Genomic DNA, 6729 nt, shown 5'->3' with positions numbered 1-6729 from the left:
AAACCTTCTAAGTTTATCTTCAATGATTAGAGTCCATAACTGGAATATTAGGAGCATGAAGTTCCATGCCTCTACTGAAAGGCTTAAATTCTTGATTGACAATCATAAGATCTCTTTGGTTTCTATTCAGGAGCCATTCATAAAAAAAAAGACAAAAATTGAGAGGTGCAAGTATTCTCTAGGTATGCAAAATTGTTATGCCAATTGCAGCAAAAAAAATTGGGTGTTCTAGAAACAAGAGCTTAATTGTTCTATTTATTCTAGAGAAGACCAGATGACTACTTGTACGATTCAAATAGATGGTCAAACTCTGTTTATTTCAATAGGATATGCAAAATCTAGTGTATCTGGCAAAGAAGATTTGTGGATGTACATGAAAATACTTGCATCAATTATCAACTCCCCTTGGGCTGTAATAGGGGATTTCAATAGCACACTAAGCATGGAGGAGAAGCAAGGGGGTAATCCACACAAACTTAGTAAGAGTATGCCTTTCATGGAGTGTTTAAATGACTGTGCCCTTACTGATATTGATTACACAAGCAGTAATTTTTACTTGGTGTAATGAAAGGAAAGAGGGAGATATTATATGGAAAAGATTAGACAGAATGGTATGCAATAACAATTGGTGTGATAATTTCTCTCACAGTAAGGTACAACATTTGCCTAGAGTGGGTTCAGACCACTTTCCTATACTTATCACCTTTGGCAATATTGTTGAGCCTCATATTAAGTACTTCAGATTTTTAAACTTTTGGACAGATTTTGAAGATTTTTAAGGAGAATTGGTCCTCTCAGATTGCTAGCAACATATTTTGGCAGGTGCACCAAAAAATGAAGAATACTGGTAAGGCCTTAAGTATTTGGTCTAAAACAAAAATAGTAAACATTTTTTATAGAACTCAACTGTTGGAAGAAGAAACAGCTCAGAGTGAAGAGAAATACATGAGCTCCCTTAACCAGTCTGATAGAATGAACATGAAAAGAATTAAAGCTGAGTTAATCACTCATCACAAGCATGTTAATAATTTTTGGAGTCAAAAAGCTAATCTAAAATGGAACTTGGGGGGTGATGAAAACATTAGGTATTTTCACTCTATTGTCAAATGCAGAAGGAAGTTTCTTCAAATTCACAGAATCATAGTTGATTATAACTGGATAGAAGGGGATGATGAAATTGGCAAAGCTGCTACTGACTTTTATCAAAAACTTTTTTCCAAGGGAAATAACAATGTGGATAACAACATGTTGGATTTGATTCCTAAATGCATCAGTGAAGAGGATAATCAAAGTCTGCTTAAAGATCCAACAGATGAGGAGATCAAAGAAGTTGTCTTTGGAATAAATCCTAATAATTATTCAGGTCCAGATGGATACGGTGGGATGTTCTTTCAAAAGGCATGGGACATCATAGGATCAGATATAACTCTTCTAGTCAAAACAGTCTTCAATAGAGAGCAAATGCCCAAGTATTTCACAAATACTTGCGTTTTACTACCTAAAGTAGAGGCTCCTCAAAATTTCTCAGAATTTAGGCCCATTAGCTTAAGCAATGTTACTCAGAAAATAGTCTCCAAAGTAATGAACCAGAGACTCTGTCATAACCCAACCGGAGGGCCATGACTGGTACCCGGAGCTAACCTACCGAGTATCCCTCGTCATACTTTCATGATCATATCTAGGTGAGCCACATGGCTAACTCATAATTACCATGCATCCATAACACTAGTTCCATTGGACTGAAGCACTTTCATATAAACATCGTTAACTATGCCTATATATATACACAAGCCGACAAGGCTATTAAAATGATATACAAAATATGAACCCACAAAGCTAAGAGATATCTAGCTTTACACATCGGTCTACGAGCCTCTACGAAGAGTATGCATTGTCATAAAGACGGGACAGGATCCCGCCATGCCCATGTATGTACACAAAAGAATAAATACCAACTATTGCAACTCTAGATCAAATGGAGCTCTTCTAGGCAATCTCTGTGGAAGCAGCCTAAGGGTCAAGTCTGTCTCCTTGTCTACCTGCAGGCATGAACGTAGCGTCCGCAAACAAAAGGATATCAGTATGAATAATGTATTGAGTATGTAAGGCATGAATAGTAACATAATAAAAACATGAGGAATAGCATAACATAAATGAATCATTTATACCTCATAAGACGTTCATCATGCTAACTCAACCTTTCACTAAAGGAAATATTTCATACATGTACATATAATGATACCATACCCGACGATATAGGTTCGATGTCATCCATACCCAGCCATAACAAGGCTCAGTATTACCCGTAACCAACTGTAGTGGTGTGCGCTATAGGCTCAGTTTCACAACATAGCTTCATACATAAGTATTCGAGAGAAACATTACAACACTATCGGGGTGACACAAGGTCGGCAAACCCCCCGATTTCTATTATTGAATCACCATCATCATTATCATCATCACCATTATCATCATCATCATTATCATCATCACTATTATCATCATCATTATCATCATCACTATTATCATCAACATTATAAAGAGCTTTTACCAAAAGTATCTCAAGAATATTGGAGGTCATGAACTTCTAGCATTTCTAGGAATAGGACATTGCGAATATTTTAAATGGCATCTGTAGAATTGAACTCATCATCATAATCGTTATCATTATCAACACAAGGAACATTGTCAACATTATCATGAGAATTTCGAGAATCATGGGCTTATAGCATTTATGAGAATAGGAATATTGTGGCTATGCAGCATAGGTTCACAATAAGGAAATCATGCCTTTAGAAAGAAGGGTTAGCCTTACATACCTGTACGTCTTCTTAACTACTTAATGTTCTTCCCCCAAAGCCTGCAAACTCTACATTCAAGAGAATTTATACTAAGGTCAAGTCGTTGAAAACATGCTTAAGTTCAAATTAGAGCAACTAAAAGGCTAACGGAATTTGGGCAGCACTTCCCCTATTTCATCAACTTCCACCATATAGCAAAACAATTCCCAAACAACATCAACAACATCCATAATATCATAATCAAGAATTTATATTCAATTTAGTCTCAAATCTACCCAAAATCCCCTTTTTAAGTTCATCTCAAAGTCATCTTCTTCACTTCAACAATTACGACTTCTCCGCTTTAATTCTTTTCCTTTCTAAGGGGTACTAAACCTTTACATCAACTCAACCATAAGAATAGGATGGATAACATACCTTGTAGTAGTATAATTTCACCTTACTCAACTCTCTTTCTAAGATCAATTTCACCACAACTTTGAAAGAAAGCAAGAACCATCACTCTACATGGATTTACCTTGAGGTTTTTGATGTTGATTCTCTCTTTGGATGATATGGAAAGGTGTGGAGTGTTAGGTAATATTAAATAGCTCTCAAGAAGTCTCTAGAAATGTAGGGAAATAAGTGTGGAAGGTTGGAATGAAAATGAGGTCCTTGGGGATTTAAAAAGGTGGCAAAAATCGCTCCCCGACTCAATTGACGGTGAGTATGCGGCCTAGCACACTAAATGGACAGCCGCACACTCTCTCCATCGCTTGGGGGTGGTGTTGGAAAGTGAGTACACCCAAAATGGGGAGTTGGAAGTCAATATGCGGCTCAACATACCACACAATGCATAACACAAACAGTACACCCAAAATGGGGAGTTAGCGGTCGTTTGACCTCCAATCCTTATGGAACCTTCTTGGCACTTGTATAAAATTTCATTAACCATCTAAGGGGCCTTATAGCTTCCCCCTAAAGACACTATCACACAACACATAACTCAAATAATACGAAACCTTTCCAAAACATGACTCGAATTCCAATCTTTCAACAAACTTACTTTCACCGCTTCATATGACCCTGAAACTTTAAGGTATACATTTAAAACTATTAGATAACATCCTTAACCTTATAAGGGTTTCATATGCACTTTGGGCTTGTGCTAGTTTACTCATAACGCAAACGACACCAAAATTCCAAGGTGTAACAGACTCACTCTTATATTACCAAAGATAATTTCCCTCAATTAGAGTGGTTTGATTAAAGGGAGAGCAATTGGTGAAAATTTGCTTCTGGCACAAGAGATCATTCATGAGATCAAAAGGAAAAATAAAGGACGCAATGTCATTTTCAAAATTGATATGAATAAGGCATATGACAGGATATCTTGGCAATTCTTCTGCACAGTTACGAAAAGAATAGGTTTTGATGATAGATGGATCCATAATGTGTGGAATCTCCTATCCAAAAATTGATACACTATTATAATCAATGGCAAAAGACATGGATTTTTTAAATCACAAGTTAAACATGGAGACCCTATTTCACCTTCTCTTTTCATTATTGCAGCTGAAACACTTTTTTTAATGCTTAATAAACTATATGAAAAACCTTCTTTCAACGGATTCTCAATGGATACCATTAGACCAAGGATTAACCACTTGCATATGCTGATGATTTGATTATTGTTTGTTCAGGTAAGACAAAAACACTGGAACTAATCAGCATATGCTGATGATTTGATTATTTTTTGTTCAGGTAAGACAAAAATACTGGAACTAATCACAAAATGCTTTAGGAAGTATGAAAAAAGGTCTGGACAACAAATAACTAGAAGCAAAAGCTATTTCATCATGGACAAAGATATCTCCTCAAAAAAGGTCAAGATAGTGTCAAGAATCCTTCAAGTGAAAAAAGAAGAATTTCCTATCATATACTTGGGTTGTCCCCTATTTGCAGGAAGGAAAAAATAGAGTATTTTGCAATTATGGCCACCAAGATCCTCAAAAAGACCGGCTCTTAGCAATGCAACAGGTGGTAAGGTTATTTTAATCAAGCATGTTTTAAACACTATGCCTGTTTATCTACTTTCAATTTGTCAGCCTCCAAAGGCCATCATATATTAGATGGAGATGATATTTTCCAACTTTCTTTGGGGAAGCAAAGAAGGAAATCAAAAGTACCATTGGGCCTCTTGGGATAAGCTATACTTTCCAAAGAAGGAGGGTGGTATTGGATTAAGATCTACTATGGATATTTCAGAAAGTTCAGATGCTAAAATATGGTGGCAATTCAGAAGCAAAGACACTATTTGGATCAGATTCATGAAAGTCAAATATTCAAAAAGAATTCATCCAGTAACAAGAAAATGGAGATACAAGCACTCTCATAATTGGAGAAGAATGATGAAATCAAAGGCAAAATTGACCATATGATCCAATAGAGAGGGAATAAAGGCAACTCAAGCTTTTGGTGGGATAACTGAACATGTATAGGTAGGCTTTCTTTGTTTGTTGATGCATCTACCTCTATTAGAATCAAGATTTCTAATTTCATGAATAATGATGAGTGGAATGTCCATAAATTAAACCAATGCCTGCCAGTTCACTTAGTTAATTTGATCTAAGGAATTACTATTAAATCTTCAAATCTAGATGATGTTCCTATATGGACAATCAACTCAGATGGGAAATTTAGTAGTAAATCAGCTTGGGATCTTCTTAGGGTAAAAGGAAATAATGCTCTTGCCAATAGAATGATATGGCATAATAAGAGCCCTTTCAAAATTTGTTTCTTTCTTTGGAGAGTATTACAAAACAAGATGGCAGTGGATTTAAATCTCACTAGATTGAAAGTCCACTTGTCTTCTAGATGTTCTTTTGCAGGAATTTTGATCAGAAAACTGTTGAACACCTTTTTTACTCTGGACAAACTACTCAACTCACTTGGAAGCATTAAAACAAGCAATTTGGGATACTCTAAAGTCACAACTGCTTGAAATTATTGTTGATTAACTGGTGGATTTCAAAAGGCAAAAATCCTGTCCAAAAGCTCATTTTACAGATTCTTCCAAGCATTATTATTTGGAAAATTTGGAGGGCCAGATGCAAGCACAAATTTGAAGACATAAAAATGAATAACATAGGCATTATATATCACATTAATGCACAGACAGTGATGGTTGCTTATAAACAGTTCAAAAGCATCAACCCTTTCATGCAGTGGGAGCAATTCTACAACATCTATGAAATTGCCAAGGATAAAATCATTTCAATTCCAGTTATATGGTCAAGACCTAGCCAGGGGTACTACAAGCTCAACACAGATGGCTGCACCAAAGGAAATCTAGGGCCAAGTGGAGGAGATGGCATAATTAGAGATGATCAAGGCAACATGAAGATAGCATATGGAAAAGCTTTTGGTAATATCACCAACAACATGGCAGAGGCTCAAGCTCTAGAAATAGGTCTCCAATGTTGCATTGATAATAATATCAAGAATTTAGAAGTAGAAGTTGATTCCAAACTTCTAATGGACTGGATCCTTAACAACATTGATACACCATGGAGCCTATGGGACAAGATTTGCAAACTCAAGACTCTTCTTGAGCAGATGGATTATTGGAATGTATACCATTGCTTTAGAGAAGGAAATAAAGTAGCCGACTGCCTAGCCAACCGGGGTCTTCAGTGCACAAGTAGAGCATGGATTACACAACACCAAAAATTGCCAAGAGAAGATAGAGGAGAAGTTCTTATGAACAAGATTGGCATGCTTTCATTCAGAATGGTTAACAAAAAGAACTCTTTTTCGTTAGAAAGAGATATGCATAGATTCTACACTTTTGATGTTCCATGAGGAACTTGTATAGTTGAGGAAGCTACCTCACTAATTTTTTAGAGCTGACATAGAAATCCTACTATCCTTATAGAATAGGGGATGT

Source organism: Lycium barbarum, chromosome 3 (genome assembly GCF_019175385.1).
Source record: "Lycium barbarum isolate Lr01 chromosome 3, ASM1917538v2, whole genome shotgun sequence".
Taxonomy (NCBI): Eukaryota; Viridiplantae; Streptophyta; class Magnoliopsida; order Solanales; family Solanaceae; genus Lycium; species Lycium barbarum.
The sequence above is the reverse complement of the archived record's forward strand: the minus strand, read 5'-3'. Positions refer to the sequence as shown.